Here is a 21,919-nt window from a genome sequence, read left to right on the forward strand (position 1 = left end):
TGCCTCAAAATGTCTGCAGAGCACTGAAGTCCAATAGTATTCTGGCAGGTGTATCCTCTGAGGAAATTACAGAAATGACAAAGTTTTTAAAAATATGGTCAGATTTAACAGAATTACAAATATATGTAGAAAAAAAAAGACTGGAAAATATATTAAGCCAACTTTATTTAAAGAGCTCATATTTAACAAAAATATTAAGATCTTAATTTACAGAGGAAACTCACAAAGGAAATATAATTAATGGGAAAGAGGAATCTAATAAATAATTTATTTAAAAAACAACAACTATGGCTTTATTTTTGCCTTAATGTTGAGAATTTGAAAACATCCGTGCCCTGCCAGGCCTAACCCTACTTCCTTGCAGTGGATTTGCTCATTGCAATAACATTTATTCAGAGTTTACCACATATCAGGCACTGATCAATCATCCATATAAGTTACCTTATTTAATTCACACAGCAGTCTGGTGGTAAGAACTTCCACAAGCTTCATTTTATAGCTTCAGAAACAGGCTTAGAGAAAGTAACTTTTTCAAAGTCAACTAGTTTAGGGGCTGAGCTGGGATTAGTGTACTCACTACAGTTTGGAGAAATAAATCTTACTGATATAATTACCAAGTTAGGGGAAGCCACCTGTGTAATACTGTTCACAATGAATTAAGTGGAAGCAGCCAAAATAATGGGCTCCTGGTTGTCTCAGTGGGTTAAGCATTTGCCTTTGGCTCAGGTCATGATCCCAGAGTCCTGGGATCCAGCCCAACATCAGGCTCCCTGCTCAGCAGGGAGTCTGCTTCTCCCTCTCCCACTCTCCCTGCTCATTCTCTCTCAAATAAAATCTTTTTTTAAAATGCTGAATAATAAGGGAAGGTTAAAATATAGTATGCCAATATTAACTAGCTCTAAAAGTAGTATGATTAAAGTGGGAAAAGGCAAGATACAAAATTGCACTCAACAAAGAATAGATGAGACATAGAAAACAAACCAAGATGAAACTAAATCTTAAGCACATCAATCAGGACATTGAATGTAAATAGTTTAAATGCCCATTGAAAGGCGAAGATTCTTTATACTGGATATTAAACAAACATAGTGGGTATTTTAAAAACAAACAAAGCTCCCTTTAAGAAACTCACTTTATAAGAGGCAGAGTCAGTTAAGTGTCTGACTCTTGGTTTGAGCTCAGGTAGTGATCTCAGGGTCCTGAGTTCGAGCCCCACCTCAGGCTCCATGCTCAGCATTGAGTCTGCTCGAGGTTCTACCCCTCCCACCCTTTATGCTCTCTCGTGTTCTCTCTCTCTCAAATAGATAAATAGATCTTCAAATATAAGTGAACTAGTAGGTGCACTTTACTTTTTTTTTAAGGCTTTTTTCTTTTGAGAGAGTGTGCCTATACATGCAATGGAGGGGGAAGGAGTGGGCAGGGGGAGAGAGAGAATCTTAAGATGGCTGTGTGCCCATCGCAAAGCCCTGTGCCTGAGCTTGGTCTCACAGCCTTGAGATTGTGACCTGACCTGAAGTCAAGAGTCGGAGGCTCAACCCACTGAGCCATCCAGGTGCTCCAGTAGGTTAACTTTAAAGAGAAAAGGATGGAAAAGATATACCATGTAAACATCAATCAAAGGAAAGCTGGAGTGGCTAAATTAATGCCAAGGTAGATTCTAGAACAAAATTCATTTTTATTTATTCATATTTATTTATTTATTTATTTAAGATTTTATTTATTTATTTGACAGAGAAAGACACGGTGAGAGAGGGAACACAAGCAGAGGGAGTGGGAGAGGGAGAAGCAAGCTTCCTGCTGAGCAGGGAGCCAGATGCTGCTTGATCCCAGGACCCTGGGATCATGACCCCAGCTGAAGGCAGACGCTTAACAACTGAGCCACCGAGGTGCCCCAAAGATGCATATTTATGATAAAAGAATCAATTCATCAGGAAAATATAATCTTTTTTTTTTAAAGATTTTATTTATTTATTTGACAGAGAGAGAGAGATCACAAGTAGGTAGAGAGGCAGGCAGAGAGAGAGGAGGAAGCAGGCTCCCTGCGGAGCAGAGAGCCCGATGCGGGGCTCGATCCCAGGACCCTGAGATCATGACCTGAGCCGAAGGCAGCGGCCTAATCCACTGAGCCACCCAGGCGCCCCAGGAAAATATAATCTTAAATGTATACGAACATAATAACAGCTTCAAAATACAAGAAGCAAAAACTGACAGGTGAAATAGACAAATCCACAATTACAATTAGAGATTCCAAACTCTTGGTAAATGATAAGACAGGTAGATAGAGGGGCCTCTGGGTGGCTCAATGGGTTAAGCCTCTGCCTTCAGCTCAGGTCATGATCTCAGGTTCCTGGGATCAAGCCCGGCATTGGGCTCTCTGCTAGGAGGGAAGCCTGCTTCCCCTTCTCTCTGACTGCCTCTCTCCCTACTTCTGATCTCTCTCTCTCTCTGTCAAATAAATAAATATTAAAAAAAAAAAAGACAGGTAGATAGAAAACAAGTTTAAAAGATGTGAATAACAGTTTTAACCAATGACCTATTAACATGTATAGAATATTTCACCCATCAACATCAGAATATACATTCTTTACAAGTATATAAAGATTATCTCCCAAGTGGACCATATCTTGGGCCATAAAATAAGTCACAATCCCTTTTTTTTTTAAAGATTTTATTTATTTATTTAACACAGAGAGATCACTAGTAGATAGAGAGGCAGGCACAGAGAGAGAGAGGGAAGCAGGCTCTCTGCTCAGCAGGGCTGAGGTGATGCAGGACTCGATCCCAGGACCCCGAGATCATGACTTGAGCCGAAGGCAGCAGCTTAACCCACTGAGCCACTCAGGCGCCCCACCAACATTGTAATTAAAGAGAGGGCACATCACTAGAGAACTCACTGGCAATAAAAGGGTAATAAAGGAATATTGCAATCAACTTTATTCAATAAATTCAACAACTTAGATGAATGGACAAAATTTTTGAAAGACACAAATCACTCAGGTCATTCAAGAAGTAGTTCTGCAGTTCTACAAAAGGTTAAACAGTTACCATATGACTCAGCAATTCCAGTCCTACCATATACTTAAGAGAAATGAAAACCTATTCACACAAAAACTTAAACATGAATGTTTAAGCAGTATTATTCATAGTAGCTAAGGAGTGGAAGCAACCCAAATGGCCATTAACTGATGAATGAATAAACGTTCCATATCCATACAATGGAATATTATTCAGCTACTGTGGGTAAATTGTATGGTATGTGAATTATAACTCAATAAGCTGCCATATATATATATATGATATTTTTTTAATAAGTAACTTGAATAGCCTTATATGTCTGGAAGAAAGTGTAGCTAAAATCTTTCCCACGGGGGTGCCCCAGTGAATTAAGTGTCGGCCTTCTGGGCTCATCAGGGAGCCTGCATCTCCCTCTCCCCACCCCTGCAAGTGTGTGCTTTCTCTCTGTGTCAAATAAATAAATAAAATCTTTAAAAAAAATCCTTCCCACAAAGAATATTTCAGGCTAAGATGACTTGTCTTGTGAATTCTATTAAATATCTAAGGAGGAAATAATATACTTTACAAGAAAACGGTAGAGGAAAGAATGTTGCCTAACTCATTTTATGAGGGCAGCATTATACCAATTATTGGTACCAGTATACCATTACAAGAAACTTGTAAAACATTACAAGAAAACTATAGGCTAATATTCCTCATGAAGACAGAAAAACCCTTTTAAAAAATTAGCAAATCAAATACAGCAATTTATTAAAAGGTTATATCCTGATCAAATAGGATTAGTCCCAGGATTAAAAGGTTAATTTAACAATTGAAAATCAATTGGTGTAATTCATCATGTTAACAAATTTAAAGGGAAAATGTGATTATCTCAATAAGGTGCAGAAAAAAATTTTGACAAAATTCAACACTCATTTATGATAAAAACTTCAAGAAGCCTACAGCTACTATCATACTCAATCCAGTAAAAAACTGGATTTTGTACCTTTGGGAAGGAAGCAGGAGGACTGTTGTAACCCTTCTACAATAAGGCAGTGGAAGCTCTAGTCAGTCCAGTAAAACAAGAAAAAGAAATAACGAATGTGCAAATTGGACAGAAAGAAAGAAAATGGTCTTTATGAGCACATGACATGATGAAGTAGAAATGCTATAATTTTTTTTTTTTAAGCTATTAGAACAGGGGCGCTGGAGTGGCTCAGTCAGTTAAGCATCTCGCTTCACTCAGGTCATGATCTCAGGGTCTTGGGATTGAGCCCTGCATGAGGCTCCCTGATTGGGGGAGTGGGGGGGGGGTCTTCTTCTCCCTCTCCATTTGCCCTTTTCCCCTGCTCATGCTCTCTCTCTCTCTCTCAAATAAATAAATATTTTTTAAAAAGCTACTAGAACCAGGGCGCCTGGGTGGCTCAGTGGGTTAAGGCCTCTGCCTTCGGGTCAGGTCATGATCTCAGGGTCCTGGAATCGAGCCCCACGTCGGGCTCTCTGCTCCACGGGGAGCCTGCTTCCTCCTCTCTCTCTGCCTGCCTCTCTGCCTAGTTGTGATTTCTCTCTGTCAAATAAATAAAATATTTTTAAAAAAAGCTACTAGAACTAATAAGTGAGTGTAACAAGGTCACAGGATACAAATATTAATTGTATTTTTAGCTATAATAATTAGAAATTGGAATTTAGAAGATAACATTAAGAAAATAAATAAAAGGTAACATAGTAGCATAAAATATAAGATATTTGGGGATAAATTTAACAAAATATAGGGAAGACCTGAATAAAGAAAACTATATAAAACACTCCTGACAAAAATGTAAAAGATCCAAGTAAATGGAGAGAGCATATGAATCCAAAGACTCAATATTAAGTTATAACTTCTTCCCAAATTGAATTATACATCACCCCCATCAAAGTTTTAGCAGGGTTTTTTTTTTTAACTTGACAAACTTTAGTCTATATGGAAATGCAAAGGATCTAGGACAGTTAAAGCAATTTATTTATTATTATTTTTTAAAATTTATTTTTGTGTGTGTGTGTGTTCCAAAATTCAAAAGGAGCAAGAAAATTGGAGGACTTATACTATTTGACTTCAAGGCTTACAAAGTTTCAGTGATCAAATAGTGTGATATTGGTGTTAAGACTGACATATAGATGAGTAGAACAGAAAAGAGTCCAGGAAAACAAGTATACATATATGATCTATAGATTTTTGTCTAAGGTAGAACAACAGCTCAAAAGAGGAATGATGGTCTTTATAACTGGTTCTAGAAAAACTGGATTTCCCAATGCAAAAACATAAACTTTGATCCATACTTTCACAGTATACAATTAATTTAAAATACACTCCGGATCTAAATATAAAACACAAAGCCATGGGGTGCCTGGGTGGCTCAGTGGGTTAAAGACTCTGCCTTCAGCTCAGGTCACCATCCCAGGGTCCTGGGATACAACCCCGCGTAGCGCAGGCTCTCTGCTCGGCAGGGAGCCTTCTTCCCTTCCTCTCACTCTGCCTGCCTCTCTGCCTACTTGTGATCTCTGTCTGTCAAATAAATAAATAAAATATTTAATAAAAATAAAATAAAACATAAAGCCATAAAACTTCCAGAAAAAAAATAGGAGAAAAAAAAATCTGTGTGACCTTGTATTGGTTAAAGATTTCTTAGATATGACACCATAAGTATGATCCATAGAAGAGGTCATTGATAAGTTGGACTTAAAATTACATTTTGAAAAATATTAAGAGAATGAAAAGACAACCCAGGAACTGGGGGATTATATTGCACATCACATATATGATGCAGAATATGTATCCAGAATATATAAAGAACTCTTGAAACTCAATAAATAACAACAACAACAACAACAAAAACAATAAAAATGACCAGAGATTGGAACAGCACTTCACAGAAGATACACAAATGGCTAATAAGTACATGAAAAGATTCTCAATATATTAGTCATTAAGGAAATGCAAATTACAGTCACAATGAAATACCACTATACACCTATTAGAATGACTAAAATTTGAAAAGAATCACCATATTAAGTGCTGGCAAGGATATGGTACAAATCAAATTTCATACTCTCCTGGTGGGATGATAAAATGGCACGACTTTGGAAAAAAGTTTGGCAGTATGTCTTTATGTATGTATTATATTTTTAAAGATTTTTTTAAATTTATTTGAGAGCGAGAGAATGAACCTGAGCAGGAGGGAGGAGCAGAGGGAGAAGGAGAAGTGGGCTCGCCACTGAGCAGGGAACCTGATGTGGGATTTGATCCCAGGACTCTGGGATCATGACCTGAGCCAAAGGTAGCTGCTTAACTGACTGAGCTACCCAGGCCTCCTGTTTATTTATTATTTTCAATTGAAGTATAGGTGACATATAATATTTCAATAATTTCTGGTGAACAACTTAGTGATTTGACATTTATATACATTAAGAAATGCTCACCACAATAAGTGTAATACCATCTGTCACTGTAAAGTTATTACTATTCCATTGACTATATTCCCTATGTGGTACTTTTCATCCCTTTGACATTTATAACTGGAAATTTGTACTTTTTAATCCCCTTCTCCTATTTCCCATTCACCCACTACCTCTCCCTCTGGCAACCACCAGTTGTTTTTTTCATTTGACTTGTTTTTCAGATTCCACATGTAAGTGCAATCATGTGATATTTGTCTTTCTCATTCTGACTTATTTTACTTAACATAATACCCTCTAGGTCCACCCATGTTGTTGCAAATAGCAAGATCTCATTTTTTTTTTTACTAATTTTGGCAGTTTAAAAAAAAAGATACATTTACCATATGACTCAGCCATTCCACTGGATACTTACCCAAGTATTAACTAAGGAAAATGAAAGCAAATATCCCTAAAAAGATCTGTGCACAAATGTTCTAGCATCTTTATTAGTAATAGTCAAAAATTGCAAACAGTCCAACTCTTCTCCAACCTGAATATAGATAACATATCCATACAACTGAACACTACTTAGCAACAAAACCTTGTAAATTATTGATACACATAACAAAGTGATGAATCTCAAAAAAAATGATATGCTGAATGAAAGAAGATAGACAAAAGAGTATACAATGAATGATTCCATTTACATAAAATTCTAGAAAATGTAAACAAATTATAGCAACAAAAAGCAGTTTAATTTTTGCCTGGAGAGCAGGATGAGAGCAAGAGGTAGGAATTAATATGGAGCATGAGGAAATTTGAGGACAGGATGGATATATTATTTTTGATTGTGGAGACGGTTTCAAAGGTGTGTACATATGTCAAAACTTACAACTGTTGTACATTTTATTTATTATTTGTGTATTTATTTTTATTGTAAGCTCTACACCCAACACAGGGCTTGAATGCAGGATCCCAGATCAAGAGTTCCATGTTCTACCATTTGAGCCAAACAGGGGCCCCACCTTGAACATTCTGAGTAAGTTCAATTTGTTGTTGGTCAGTCATACCTCGGTAAAGCTATTTTGTTTTTACTTTGTAAAGTCACAGATGGTTGAAGGTATTTTGCACAACACATACCAGAGAAAGGACTTTCATGGAGAACGTACAAAAAAGTTTCACAACTCAGTAAGACAAGCATCCTGATTTAAAAGTGGGCTAAAGATTTGAACACTTGGGGCGCCCGGGTGGCTCAGTTGGTTAAGCAACTGCCTTGCACTCAGGTCATGATCTCAGGGTCCTGAGATGCAGCCCTGCACTGGGCTCCTTGCTCAGCCTGGAGTCTGCTTCTCCCTCTCCCTCAACCCCTCCCCTTACTTGCACCTTTCCCCCGCCCTTTAAAAATAAATAAAATCTCTCTCTCTCTCTTTTTTTTTTTTTAGATTTTATTTATTTATTTGACAGACAGAGATCACAAGTAGGCAGAGGCAGGCAGAAGGCGGAGGGGGAGGGAAGCAAGCTCCCTGCGGAGCTGAGAGCCAGATGCATGGGCTCAATCCCAGGACCCTGAGACCATGACCTGGAATGAAGGCAGAGGCTTAACCCACTGAGCCACCCAGGCGCCCCAATAAATAAACTCTTTAAAAATTTTTTTGGAAAATTTTACCAAAGATGCAACTGATCAATAAACAGGAAAAAATAATCTCAACATCACTAATAATTAGAGAAATGCAAATTAAAATCACAAGGAACCATGTCATTCCCACTATAATGGCTAGAATTTAAAAGACTGACAATAGGGGCTCCTAGGTGGCTCAGTCGTTCAGCGTCTGCCTTCAGCTCAGGTCATGATCCCAGGGTCTTGGGATCAAGCCCCGCATAGGGCTCCCTGCTCAGCAAGGAAGCCTGCTTCTCCCTCTTCCACCTCCCCCCGCCCCCGCCCTCTCACCTGGCTTGTGTTACCTCTTTTCGCTGTGTCTCTCTGTCAAATAAATAAATAAAATTAAAAAAAAAAAAAAAAAAAGACTGACAACATCCAGGGTTGGTGATGATGTGGACTCTGAGAGTTGAAAATGCAAAATCTTGCAATCACTCTGGAATACAATTGGGCAGTTTCCACAGGAAATATGGAAGTAGATTTCAAGAGATGACTATTCACTTGCCTCTCTGCCATTTATTTCTGAAACCTGAAAAGAAAATGCCAGCGTGCAGATCAGCGTTTGGGGCTCCGAGTGAGACCCCATGGACCTGGTGGTAGGGGGCGCTGGGCGCCCAGAGGTCGCGGAGAAGAGGACAGCGCTCGGCTGGGGTTAGGGCCCCACCGGGCCCCACCAGATCCCGCACTCCGCTTCCCAGGAAGGAGGCACATTGCTCAGCCCCTGCTTCTGAGGACACGAAGCAGGTGGATGGAGCGGAGCTGAGAGCAGCCCTGCGGAGCCGCAAGCCCCCAGAACACGGCCCCCCGCGTGCTGTCAGTGCCCACTTTCCTAGTCGAACATCCCCAGCAACAGAGAAAAAGAGTTGTTAGGAAATGAAATTGAAGATGCAAGCAAGGGGCTTGTACCTCACGCTCTCTTGCAGAGCCACTGAAGGGTCTTAAGTATGTGAATGAAAACCAGATTCACCTGGACTGTGTGAAAAATGGACATGGCCTGGAGGCATGGAGACCAGTTTCACTTAGCCACCATATTTTATCACCACTCTGTGCACTGCAAACACGTGCCTGCTAGCCGGAAAGCATCCTCTCATATCTAGTGCAGTAAACCAATGCTGAATGCACAAAGCCAATAGGAAGATCTATGATGAGGATTTCAGCTTCAGTTAGGAATGCGGATAAAATAAAAAAGCTAACATCTAATCCAGCAGAAATTCCTCTTATTTAACACTTCTAAGTTGTGCTAGAAAGGTGTTAATGTGTTATTTTTAACAGTGGTCCAAAGAAACTCTTAAATTTTGTTTTCTTGAACCATCAAAACTGTTATTTTATTTTAGACGATAAATTGTAGTTGTTTAGAAAATCATACGCACCCCAGATATGATATTTATTAAGCAGAATAGCTTTTTTCAAAGGTTTTTAAAATTTATTTTATTACATAAGATTTATTTATTTGCCAGAGAGAGATCACAAGTAGGCAGAGAGGCAGGCAGAGGGAGAGGTGGAAGCAGGCTCCCTGCTGAGCAGAGAGCCCAATTTTGGGGCTGTGGATGTGTGTGTGGGGGGGGGGTTGATCCCAGGACCCTGAGATCATGTCCTGAGCCAAAGGTAGAGGCTTAACCCACTGAGCCACCCAGGTGCTCCTAAAGTTTTTTTTTTTTTTTTAAGTCATTAATTCTATATAATTTCATGCAGGTGCTATTAGCATTACTATTACGTTCTGAATTGTAGGGTCTTTCTAATCTGCAGCTTTGATTTGGTTGTGCTAAGTCAATTCAGAGGCTAATTAGAACTACATACGCCGAAATGGATGAAAATGTTAAAGGAAAAAAGTGTAAAAGTTCCACAGTTTAGAAGCAATTTTAAAGGCTTTCTGGTTTATCATACCTTTTAAACTGCTGTACAAACATTAAGATGCAGTTACTGTTTAACTTTGCACTTTTCCCAATACAAGGTCAGCATCTTCTGCACACAGGCTCAAGTGATTCCCATTGTGCCATGCCCTGTTTGCACCTTGTGAAAGTTACCTGGTCTGGCCCCTGGATGTCTAATATCTGGGACATTTCCAAACCCGGTTGTGGAAGCGCTTGGAAATCTTTCACTACCACTAGGTGGAGGACACCTGTTTCAGGAGGGGAAGAGTTATGAAATAGGAAGCGAAACGAGGAAAGGGGAGTTATGACCACGTTTCCAGAGTTCCAATCCCATCTGGGAGTTAGGGGACCCTCAGGTCTCCATTCATTACCCGCTGCTCTACACCTTTCAGATGTAGGTCTCTAGGAATGCAAGACTGAGGTTTCAAACCCCATCCCCCAATGCCCCATACTGTTTGCCCCCAATTGGGAGGCTCCCAGGGCATTTCTGAACACGGTCATCTCCAGCTCAAAGGAATCTGTGCTTTGTTGCCAATGAAGGATAGCAGATTACCACATCCCGCAAATTCAAGCACCGTCCGTCGGCAATGATCTTCCAGGGAAAGAGCAGTCAATAGAAGACGTCTGGATTCTCTTTTCTTGCCCACTTCTTGTGAAGGAGGCATCATTCTCCTTCCTACTCTCTAAGCTATGAGGAGTTCTCTAATCGTTCCTGAAAGCCTTCCATGACCTCTTCCTTTTCAGTTTTTCCACTTCCGAACTTGGGAGAGGTGACAAGCAGCACAGAGAACAAGATACAAAGTAGTTTTTTAAAGCACCTCCTTTTCTAGGTTCTCAAGGCGTCCCCTTTAATGAACCAGGCCCACCTCTCTCCCCGTCACCTACTGGCTTTCCTTGCTGCCCATCACTCTACCTTTAAGAATATTTCCTGTTCCTTCAACCCAACTTGTACACCTCCGCCCCCCGGCCCTCCTCATTGGGCCGCCCGAGGCCCGTTCACTCTTCGGTTTTCCCTCCGTCTCCTCCCGCCCTCCAGCCTAGCGCACGGGCGTCCCGGCACTGATTGGCTACCTCGGCAGCCTCCCCGGGGCCGGGTTGGTGGGCTGAGTGGCAGGGGCGGGAGCGCGGCGCACTCAGGGTAGGCTGTTCGCCTGCCGAGCAGCGGCCGCGGGAGGGGCGGGGAGGGGCGGGGGGAGGGGGGCTGGGAAAGTTGAGGCCGCGCTGCCGCCGGGTCTCCGGCCTTGAGGGCTCGGGCTCGCAGCGGCGGCGGTGGCCGCAAGAAGAGGCGGCGGGGGCGGGGGGAGAGGAGGGCCTGGGCCCGCGCTCCCCCAGCCCCAGAGGAGCAGGCGGCGGCCGCGGACGGAAAGATTCGCCCCGGCGGTCGGACACCCCTGCCATACCCGCCTGGGATCATGACCCAGGCGGGGGTCGCCGCCGCCGCTGCCGCCGCGGCCGAGACCGCGCAGCCCGCGGGTGAGTGACTGCGGGAGGGGGCCGCTGACAGCCGGGGCGGGGGGCGGGGGCCAGGGCTGCGGGGGCGGCTCCGGGGGGCGGCTCCGGCCTCTGCTCCACCCACCCTCCCGGTCCCGGAGACTAGGGCTGCGCAGAGTGTGTCTCCTTCCTGGCGACCCCTGAGTGCGGAGCCCCGTGGGGTGAGAGCGTGGGCGCTGCGCCTGCCCCTCTGCTCCCCGACCTCTGCGCCCCCTGGTGCCAGGCCGGTGGGGGACTCGCGCTGCGGCCCGGCCCCCAGGAACGCGCGGGGCGAGAGAGCCTCCACGCCGCCCTGGGTGCATAAAGACCCGGGCATCCAGGTTCACACCGGATGGCCTTTGCCTGCCTCCTTCACCTTTTCCTGTCTCCTTCATCCGCTTTTATTTCTTTGCTCTCTGAATTTTCTTCGGACCCACTGGTTAGACTCCTGCGACTTGCTTTTAAAGTCTCACCCCTGTAGTCAGAGAGTTAGGCTTGCGTTTTCTTTATAGAAGCCTTTCTTTTTCTTTCTTAGTAGGATCAGTTCAAGCGAATGGCCAGCTCTTGAAATCTGGCTCCATAATTTCCTTTTCATGTTTTACATTTTGACTCTTGGGTTTTCCTTTACTCACTGCCCTTTCCCCGCCCCACGGTTACGTTGAGATATGGTCCTTCGAGTTTATTAACTTTATGTGGGAATAAGAGACTGCATAAACCGACCTATGTGTGTGCTGTGGGCTTCCAACTTAAGTTCTCACACCATTTTACCATTAAGTAGATACCGTGACCTAACAGCACGGAAAATAAGATAGTTGCTAACTTAACTTCGCATAAAGAAGACAGTTGCTGACCTATAAGCAAAGTGTAGATTTCTTGAATAGACACTTTGGTGAGTAACATGCACCCTGAAGCATATTGGTATCTTTGCTTTTTCTTTGAAAACAAGTGAGCAAACACACCACCCTGCTTTTTGAAAGATCAACAGGCTGTCATACTCTTTAATCATCTTGGTGATTTTTTTCTTCTACAAACAGTTGTTTAATGTAGCACAGAGTTGTATAGGGTACATTCTTTTGTTTCCCTTTATTTGTGAAGTATTCTGACAGTTATTTGTTACAAAATAAGTGAAGTACTTTGTAATCATTGCGCATCTGAAACCAGGAATAGTATAATGTCTCCAGGTACTACAAGAATGAATACTTAATATCTCACATTTTGCTCTGGCCTAAGTAGTACACCTCTTGTGTATGTAGGTATTAACTCTTTCTAAATTTAAAAGAGAAATTTTGTAAAACCCAAACATGGATGCAGCCTAGAACATTCCTTAATATGAAAGCACTTCACTGCAGGGGTATAAGGGCAGCATAGGATTGAAATATTTATTTTCTAAGTTAGTTTTCTGTAGGACATCATGGAAATAAAATTCTGGGTTTCAGACTGTGCAGTCAGTGAACCTGTCATGTGAGAGAAATTGATGGGTTATTTTCTGATTTTCAGAGCTTAGCACTGTCAACAAGGGAAAAGAAACACTAAGAAAACAGAATGTTTAACTCAGGTTAGAAGATAACCTTCAACAGGCAATCAGTTCAGAATTGTTACTTATAAACAGGGACTGAAATCAACCTTAGGTCTTAACCACAACTGTCATGCCTTACTTTTCTAATCCCAACCCCAGTGATTCTGAATCTGGACTGTAGAGTAGAATCACCTTGTATGCTTTTACATTTTAATGTCCTCACCACTCCCCTCAGAGATTCTCTTACTTTTGATATGAGGTGAGCCCTAGCCAGAGGTATAATTTTTAAAGCTCCCCCTATGTTTCTATTTAGCAGTCATGGTTGACAGCTACTGAGTCTAGAACAGCTGCTAGGCTTGTGTTCCAGGCTCTGCTAAATCAGGCCTTCATTCTTGTGTCCAGTTTTTACCCAGTGCTTCTAAACCTCTGGACCTCCTCATGGTCCCACAACTATGTAGTTCAGATCTCTGCTTTTGTTAACGACACTGGTCTTTCCCACCACGTAGACAGCCCTCCCCATGCTCCTTTCCCCACCATGATAGTTCTAAATCTACTTTTATGAAGGTTTTCCTAAGAGCCCTAACTCTTAGTGATTGGCTCCCTTTGAACTTTGAACTTTTATGCCATCTGTTGTTTAAAAGACTCCCTTTATACTTATACCATAATTTTTTTTTTTTTTTTTTTGTATATGTGTTTTATTACTCTCAAGCTTAACAGCAAGGAGTATTTTACTTTTTGGCTCTTCTACAGTGGTTTTCTATGAGTTGGATTGGTTTGCTTTGAAATCCTTCTGACCCTGCTTGCAACACTAGTTTCAGGTTTGATTCTGTCTCAGGTGTTTCTGTTGTGGTAGCTTTCTCACACCTTGGCTTGCTTTGAACTCATGTATGGATGTCAGTGTCTTCCATATCTTTTCCTGATTTCTCCAGTAGGTTATTATTCTTTTCTCAGTGACCTATAACATCTTGTACTTATTTCTGGGTTAAGGCTAATCACATTGCCAAAGGTATGTGTTTATCCACCTTTTGCACCAGACTGCTACCAAGTGTCTCCATGTTGAGCAACTCCAGGCAGTATGTTTCACGTTGTATTCTGTCTTTCTCTATATTTTTTTTAAAGTAGGTTCCACATCCATCACATTGTGTTCTTAAATACCATTGCAGGATGGCAAAGACGCAACCCCCTGTATAGGAACTGTGTTCTCTTCATCTTTGTAGTTTTATTTATTTATTATTTTTTTGAAGATTTTAAGTGATCTCTATACCCAATGTGGGGTTTGAACTTACAACCCTGAGATCAAGAGTTGCATGCTGTACTGACTGAGCCAGCCAGGTGCCCCTCTCTTTGTGATTATAGGACCTAATGTAACACTTGTCATTTATAGGGACTTAATAAATGTTTGTTGAATGAGTAAATGACTACCATGTTATATATTGTGCAGAGATAACCCTATACATCTTTAGCATAGGTTGATTTGACATTGACTGATTTGCTCCTAAATATTTTTATGTCTTCTGTTATGAATTTGTTAAGGGTTAGTGGAATTTAAGTAATTGTGGTTGTGGCAGACCCCTTAAACTTGTAATCTTACTTCCAGTATGCACGGGGATATATAGCTTGAGTCTTTTACTCTCAGCTCTAGAGCTTGACTCTTGTTATCTGTAAAATATTTGTGGAACTCTCACTAAGAGAAGAGCTTTTAACTGTCCAATTGGATAATTTTTCTTTTTCTCATTAAATTTTCCATAGAGTACAATTGTACTATTTCAGAAGGCCAGATCTTTTAATTAGATCGTGGAGCATGATAAGTTGCTCCTATTAATGTGCTAATACTGTGTTTTAAATTCAGTTCTTCAAGTATGTATTGAGTGCTTACCATGTGCCTAATACCCATAAGTGCTAAAGAGTACAGAAATAGTAAACACTGGGAACTCAGCTCTTAGAAGTTCTTGGACTTATAGGAAGGATTGGGGAACACCATATCAAATAATTAAGGGACTGAATACAGTATTCATTAAATGCTAATTTAAATATAAATACCCCAAATCTCAGATACAGAGGTTAATACTATGGAAAATTAAGAACAACCAGATACTGGGATGCCTGGCTAGCTCTTTTGGTTAAGTGTCTGCCTTCGGCTCAGGTCATGATCATAGGGTCCTGAGATTGAGTCCCTCATTGAGCTTCTTGCTCATTAGGGAGTGTGCGTCTCCATCTGCCTGCCACTCTCCCGGTTTGTGCCATCTCTCTCTCTCTCTCTGACAAATAAATACATAAAATCTTAAAAAGCCAGATATTCTTTAAATAGATACTCATTACTCCCATATACTGAGTACTAATTGTTGAGGATACAAACATAAAAGATGTTTCTATCATTTAGAAACTTTACAGGCTAGTGGGAAAAACCAGTAAGCATGTAGAGCTAAGACATTGTTAAGACACATGTTAAGACATTGTGGAGTATTAGGTCAGGATGTTTGGGACTAATCTCTAGGGACCAGAGAAAGTTTCAAAGAGGATAATGAGAAGTTTTCAGCTGGAATGTTGATAGGAACATCCCAGACAAACTATCAGGTACAAAGGCATGGAAGGAGAGGGATCATTTCTTGATTAAGGAGCTGCAGGTAGACTGATACCAATAGAAAACAGTATGTTAAAGAGTATGGACTTTGGAGTCAGACATACTTTTATTCCTGATTGCTTTGAGCCCGTGTAGGTCTTGCCTGTGTAGGGTAGCAGTATTCTACTGGTAATAACACTGCTAGTGGTAATACAAAGAGGTACCCCAGGATTCCTCCGGTTTCCATCTATGCTCCCATACCTTCCCTTTTAACTATCGCCTGGCTGCATGTGGAGCCCCAGATAGCCTCACCTCACAATTAATGAAGCCATTATTGGGTACCCTGGTGAAAGCATTGTCACCTTAGCTATAATTTCTTTTTTTTTTAAATCTTTTTTTAAAAATTTCTTTTCTTTTTAATCTTTTTTTAAAATTTCTTTTCAGTGTTCCAGAATTCATTGTTTATGCACCACACCCAGTGCTCCATGCAAGCTACTATGATTTCTTAGACAACAGAAGCCACAGTAAAGGAGACAGGGAGAAGAAAGTTGTTGTATAACCATTAGAGGTACCACTCTAACCTCTACTCTAATTTCTCATTGGTTATGAGCAATAGAAATTGCCTTCAGCTAACTTAAGCAGAAAATTTATGGATAGATTTATGGATAGATATTGGGTAAGCTCACAGAAGTGAAGAAAGCCAGAATAATCAAGGCTTGGGAAGGCCTGGGGATAGCAGCTTCTAAGATCACATGGGCCCATGGGGCTAACTTAGCCCTAGTCACCTTTCTGCCTTGTGTGGTCCTTTGGTTCAGCCGTGTGCCCACCCCAGAGATAAGCCCATTTTTTTTTTTTAAGATTTTGTTTATTTATTTGACAGAGATCACAGTTAGGCAGAGTGGGAGGCAGAGAGGCGGGGGAAGCAGGCTCCCCGCTGAGCAGAGAGCCAGATGCGGGGCTCGATTCCAGGACCTTGGGATCGTGACCCTAGCCTAAGGCAGAGGTCTTGACTCACTGAGCCACCCAGGCACCCCAAGCCCATTTTTGATAGGCCTATCAGACCTCAGAAATCAGGCAGAGAAGTTCTCTAAAGGAAAAGTGAGGTATTGTTGCCATAATACCAAAGAAACAGATATTTCCTACAGAGTTCATTGGATTTGATGCTGTGGAATTCTTCTGCAAGCAATTTTATGAGTAAAAGCCAGGTAATGGTGAGGAGAAGAGTGGATGCGACTTGAGGAAGCGGGGACAATGAGTATAAATTACTTGTGCAAGAAGTCTGATGGTTGGGAGGGAGAAGGAATGGGAACACATAGAAGTAGTTGAAAGGTCAGAAAAATTTTTTTTTTGCCTTTTGAAATAAAAAAAAAATTGAATAAGGATATATTTTAATGGAAAAACACTAACAGAAGGAGGGATTAATACTATATGAGAGAGAAGAGATATTATGTAACAAGATTATTAAGAAATGAGAATGATGGAATCCAGAACAAAGGTAGTGGGTTTAGTGTTCTAGAAATATTATGGGAAGTTTTAGAGAGGAGGACAGACTTGCACTGGTCCTCAAAGGGTTAATAGCAGGGACACCTGGGTGGCTCAGATCTTGATCCCAGGATCCAATCCCCCATGGGGCTCCTTGCTCAGCAGGGAGACTGCTTCTCCCTCTGCCACAGCTCCCCTTGCTTGCTCAGTCTCTCTGACAAATAAATAAAATCTTTTAAAAAAGGGTTAATTGTATTTGGAAAAACAGCGTAGTGGAAAGGTCATTTCAATGGGCAAGTAGCAAAGATTTAGCAAAAAAATGAAGAGCTGATAAGGAGCACAGGGAAGAACGTGTCTGGACCGGAGAGGAGGGAAGGGTAGATGGCATGATTAGCTTGATAGCTCTGCTTCTTTGTGTGTTGTATTAAGTGTTTAAGTGGTGAGTGAGACTGGCCAGTGAAGAAGGTGGTGTTAGGTAGGGTCATGAAAGCTAGGATCCAAGAGTTTGGATTTGATCCAGTAGATTGTGGAAAATAGTACTGTAGTTCTAGAGCAGGGAGGGACATGCTGAGTACTGTGAATTGGAAAGATTATTGAGACATTGGAATATGAAACCATTGAAGAATAAGGGAAAGACTGGGAGCCAAAAAGACTATTAAGAGCCAGACATGTGTAAAACAGGGCCTAATCTGAGGTGGTAGGAATAAACAGGAGGAGATGAACATTGTGAAAAGAATTGATAGGATTTGGTGAGAAAATTTGCAGATTGTATTTGGGTTTAGAGACAGGTTAAAGTTCTGGTGTCATTGATAAAATGGAGAAATTGGAAGAAAGTCTCTGAAGAGGCAGGGCAATTCAGCATGTTGCAAGGACTGTTAATTGGTTTTGAAATGTTCTGAACAGAACTTGTCTAACCGAAGATGTGGAGCTTTATTACAAAAAGGTAATGCCTTTTACACAGAAATAGTTTGAAACTTTGTAGAGAGAAAGCAAATAGGAAAGCAAACAGCATTGAGCCTTGGAAATCAAAGTGAGAGACAAGGATTCATGTGAGAGAAAGATGATGTGTAATTGGGGAGGAGGAAGACAATTTAGGAGAGGAAGTGTGGAGGAAGGGGAGACAGCAGCAGCCTCCAGTCCTGCAGAGAGGAGAGGGAAGGCAGAGAAAGACTCTCCGCCTCTGATGTGGGGAACAGTAGTAGTTCTGACCTCTAAGAAAGCAGTTGTGGTTGGCAGGAACAATCAGAAGACTGCCACGGATTAGACGGGATTGGTCAGTGAAAGAAAGAGGAGAAGTTTTAGAGGAGAAGTAGGCGAGGAATGGAGTGATAGACAGGAAAGGCAGTGAATTCTTATTGAATAAGCTCCTTATTTTGGAAGCAGAAGAGAAATGGTTAAGGAGAGAAAGGAATCAAGTATAGAGTCCCCTCTTCATAGATGGAAAAGTTAGCTTTAGGATGTTCTGGTAGGCTGAAAGGACAGATGCATGGGCAAAGGTCTTTTATGTTATATGTAGAATACAGTTAAGGAACTGGTACCAGATGATCTCCGTCTTCCCAGTGAATTAGGGGGGAAATGGAAAAAGGCATCTTTTGTGTATTGAGTGCTTGCTTTGTACCAGACACTTTGCTTGATCCACTTATTATCATCTAAACTCCTAACGGTCCTCCCTGAGGATGGTGATAGTCTCTCAGTTTTAAATGTGAAGATGTCAAGACTTCAAGGAATATTAATTTACTTATTTTAGGGAAGAACTTTAAAAAAAGTTATGATTTTTTAAACTAATCTCTACACCCACCGTGGGGCTATAGAACCTATAACTCTGAGATCAAGAGTCGCACACTTCATGGACTGAGCCAGCCAGGCACCCCGAGGAATACTTACTTTAAAACCAAATAGCTAGTGAATGCCAGCTTTAAGATTTGCTTCTAGGTCTGTATCAAGACTATTCCCATTCACCTATACCATTCATTCATTAATTTGAGGTAACGGGTATGTGGGGTATTAGTGATTATAGTGGCTATGTCTCAGAATTGCTTTTGGAGCCTTAAAAATTTACTGTGACTTGCCCCAGTCATTCATTCCTTCACCAATATACTTATTGATTACCTACTACTTTAGGGTTCTCCAGAGAAACAGAACCAATATGATATATATCACAAGATGAGCTCAGAGCATCAAATGGTACCAAAAAGTAAGGAAGTACTAAAAAAAATTTGGGTGGGAGAGAGGGGAGGGCTTGTGAAAAGGACACAGGAGCCAGCCTAAAAGAATGTGCAATGGCCAAAGCTTGAACAATTTCAACAATGAAATAACTGTAGCATTCTATTTTGACTGAAAGAATAAAATAAATATTTCCTTGAGTCCATACTGATATAAATAAAGGATTGAATGCATAAATTGGAGTAGAAGAGACAAATATCCTTTGCAGAATAATTATAAAAATATATTTAGATACTCCCTTCTCAAAGAGATGGAGTATAGTTCCCCTCTCATTGAGTGGGCTAGACTTAGTACCCGCTTCCAGAGAATAGAATATGGAAAGGGGAAAATAGTAATGTAGCAGTAATTACTTGAGTCATGTTAATAGGAAATTTCAGGAGGGGAAAGTTGGTGTGAGAGACTACATCTTTTATAACTTAAATCCTTCAGTATGATCTGAGTCATTTAATATAAGGTTATTTTATTTGTATAATGAAAAAAATCCAGGGGTGCCTGGGTGCCGGGGTTGGTTGAATGATGACTCCTGGTTTCTGCTCAGGTCATGATCTCAGGGTCATGAGATTGAGCCCTGCGTCAGGCTCTGTGATCATCACGGAGTCTGCTTACGACTCCGTCCTTCTCCCTCTGCCCCTCCCTTCCTCTAAAATAAGTAATCTTAACAAAATCTAGGTAAGTAACAAAAAGAATTAAAAATAGGAAAATAAGGACACATCCTTATTAGTGTTCAAAAGCTGGGAAGGGCGTTTAATCTAAAGATCAAAAAAATGGAGGAATTTATGAAAAATGTTAAGTATATGGGATCATGTTGATGGCAGAACCATACAGTGTGGAGAAATCTGCAACCCAATATAGACTTAAGGTGAATAAGTAGGAAAGTGAGTCTTCCCACTGCAATTCTGGAAGATCCCAACACTCAGAGCCTTTGAAAAGTAGGAGGGTGTAGAGGTTGGTTGTACTAGTCCATTCAGGCTGCTGTAACGAAATATCATAGATTGAGTGGCTTGTAAATAACAGATATTTATTTCTCACAGTTCTGGAGGCTGGGAGTCCAAATCATGGTGCCAGCATGGTTGGATTCTGGTGAAGGCCTTCTTCCAGGTTGCAGATTGCGTACTTCATGCTGTACCCTTACATGGTGGAAGGGGCAAGCAAGCTCTCTGGGCTCTCTTTCCTAAGGGCGCTAATCCCATTTATGAGGACTTTGCTCCCATGACCCAAACATTTCCCAAAGGCCCTACCTCATAATACCTTGAGGTTTAGGATTTCAACGTACGAATTTTGAGGTGGGAAAGAAACATTCAGATCATAGCAGTGGTCAAAGATAATTAACAGGCAGACTTCAGAACAATCGTAGCAGGACCAATTAGGATACCTAATTACAGTGTTTACTCACAGGGCTAAGCTACTAGAACATATTTATATAAACTGAGGGTATCTCCATCATGGGCTTTAGGGCCAGGGAGAGAATCAGGGTTATACTTTAGAGAATTTCCACTTGTCACTGTGCATTGGAGCTCCTTCCTTCAGAATGCACCCATCTCATTGTTCACCTCCTTCACCAATGTGTGATAGTTTTGACAGCCAGAACTCTTACAGTCAGCATGCACATTCATGGCAGGGAGAAGAGTGATTTTTACATGTATTAAAGTATTGGTTCTTAGTGGTGGATGCACATTAAAATCAAGGAGGGAGCTTTCTTTAAAAAGATGATTTCTGTAGTACATCCGGAATTAAGAATCACTGAGTCAGGGAAACCAACTTTGTCTGCCAATTCAGTTAACTGATTCTCACTAAATATTTAAGGAAAACCATTAGGATGAAAGAGTAACATCAAGCCGAACATAAAGAGGAATGGATCTTTGAGAAAACAAACTGAATGTAGTGGACAAAGATAACATTTTTGTCCAAAAATATCCTAAAAAATTTGAGAGCATGTAATTTCCATAAAACAGCAGTGGGTGCTATGAAAAAGAAATGAGAATAAGAAAGTTTTGGGAAATTGGAAACATGTTTTCTGAAATAAAAACTTCAATAGCAGGCTGTATAGCAGCATGGTTGTACTCGATGATTAAATTAAAAGACTAGATAATGAAACTAAGGAGTTCTTCTTAAATAACATACAAAAGGACAAAGAAGAAAATTATGAGCTGCTGTACATGCAAAATAGATCTTGGAAGAGAACTAACCATTTTAGAGCTAAAATTCTACATAGTTGCAATAAGTGGTTGGGATGGGAGATGGACAGTGGGCAGTTGGTGGGTAACATAGAGTCTGTTAAAACTTTTGTGGTGGGAGCAGAGGAGACCATAGATACTGTTTTTAATTGGAAGAAAACATTTAAATTTTAATATTAAGATACTTTAGATTATTGATAAGCAATTCCTTTACTCTCCGTTTTTATCTTCTTAGCTTTGCTTTTCTTTGTATATACTTTCATCCTCAAACTGGCTTCTTTCTTTTGCAAGATGTCTGTATTTAAAATTTTATGCTTTCTCTTTAAATTGGAAAGGGAAAGAGCATAGCTACCCACACCATCAAGGAAAAAATCCTCAGGTTTGCTATGTGTGGACCAATCTGAGACCAGTTACTGTGACCAGAAAAAAAAAAAAAAAAAAAAATCACTTCCCAAGACCTGCCAGCAACTACCAGTGAAACACAAGGGCTGATTTAGAGGTATATACCTAAGTGAAATTTGGGGAATTTCATGAAGTGGAGAGGAGAAAATATCA

At 40.9% G+C, this 21,919-nt stretch overlaps 1 protein-coding gene across 3 annotated transcripts in view; it reads left to right on the forward strand.

The window, feature by feature from the left end:
• The first annotated feature begins 11,149 nt into the window (after positions 1 to 11,149).
• The window catches only part of USF3 (upstream transcription factor family member 3), a 46,410-nt gene continuing 35,640 nt past the window's right edge, over positions 11,150 to 21,919 (forward strand). For 2 of the 3 annotated variants that reach the window (XM_046002258.1, XM_046002259.1), the window contains exon 1: positions 11,150 to 11,412. The gene's annotated coding sequence lies outside the window, so the exon portion shown is untranslated. Of the gene's footprint in view, positions 11,413 to 15,958; positions 16,054 to 21,919 lie in introns of those variants that run through there. The other variant, XM_046002260.1, reaches the window with a different exon arrangement.

Source organism: Meles meles, chromosome 4 (assembly GCF_922984935.1).
Source record: "Meles meles chromosome 4, mMelMel3.1 paternal haplotype, whole genome shotgun sequence".
Lineage (NCBI taxonomy): Eukaryota > Metazoa > Chordata > Mammalia > Carnivora > Mustelidae > Meles > Meles meles.